Source organism: Chiloscyllium plagiosum, unplaced genomic scaffold, assembly GCF_037043375.1.
Source record: "Chiloscyllium plagiosum isolate Xiang-an unplaced genomic scaffold, Cpla_swu_hap1 HiC_scaffold_1, whole genome shotgun sequence".
Lineage (NCBI taxonomy): Eukaryota > Metazoa > Chordata > Chondrichthyes > Orectolobiformes > Hemiscylliidae > Chiloscyllium > Chiloscyllium plagiosum.
Genome location: NW_028270139.1, coordinates 1,514,827 through 1,515,690, shown reverse-complemented (window position 1 = coordinate 1,515,690; position 864 = coordinate 1,514,827). Strand labels below are relative to the sequence as shown.

General features: G+C 48.1%; 1 non-coding gene across 1 annotated transcript; it reads left to right on the top strand.

The window, feature by feature from the left end:
* Nucleotides 1-346: 346 nt before the first annotated feature.
* Nucleotides 347-537, top strand: LOC122555961 (U2 spliceosomal RNA). Its single transcript, XR_006313403.1, has one exon. It is a non-coding gene; the product is annotated as a U2 spliceosomal RNA (small nuclear RNA).
* The last annotated feature ends 327 nt before the right edge of the window (nt 538-864 follow it).

Here is an 864-nt window from a genome sequence, read left to right as displayed (position 1 = left end):
TACTATGCATCCAAAACTTTAACTGAAATGGAGGAATGATCTGCAGTAACTGGGAAGGAAGTACTTGTACTAATATGCCATGTGAAAAAATTTCAGATTACAACTAACTCTGTGAGCCATTGAGACAGAGAGTTTGGGGAGAGATGTAGATGGATACAGGGTCAAGAATTTGGAGGGTGTGAGGGATGTAAAGAGTTAATCCTGCATTATGTATATAGTTGTTCACTAATGTCCTTTAGGGAAGGAAATCTGCCATCCTCATCTGGTCTGGCCTACAGAGCCACAGCAATGTGGTTGACTCTCACCTGCCCTCTGAAATGGCCCAGCAAGCCACTCAGTTATATCAATTGCTTCTCGGCCTTTTGGCTCAGAATATGTGTAGTTCTGTTCTTATCAGTTTAATCGCTGATATCTCCCGAACGTGGGAGTGTTTGTATTAAATGGATTTTTGGAGCAGGGAGATGGCTTAAGGGCTTGCTCTGTCCCCTCCATGTATCAGCCTGGTATTGCAGTGTTTCCAGGAATGGTGCAGCCAATGCCTACTACCCAAGTTCAAAAGCAGGTTAATGGAATGTGAATCTCTTGCCTTTGCTAGTGTGGGCGGCACGGTGGCACAGTGGTTAGCACTGCTGCCTCACAGCGCCAGAGACCCGGGTTCCATTCCCGCCTCAGGCGACTGACTGTCTGGAGTTTGCACATTCTCCCCGTGTCTGCGTGGGTTTCCTCCGGGTGCTCCGGTTTCCTCCCACAGTCCAAAAATGTGCAGGTCAGGTGAATTGGCCAAGCTAAATTGCCCGTAGTGTTAGGTGCAGGGGTAAATGTAGGGGAATAGGTCTGGGTGGGTTACTCTTCGGCGGGTCAGTG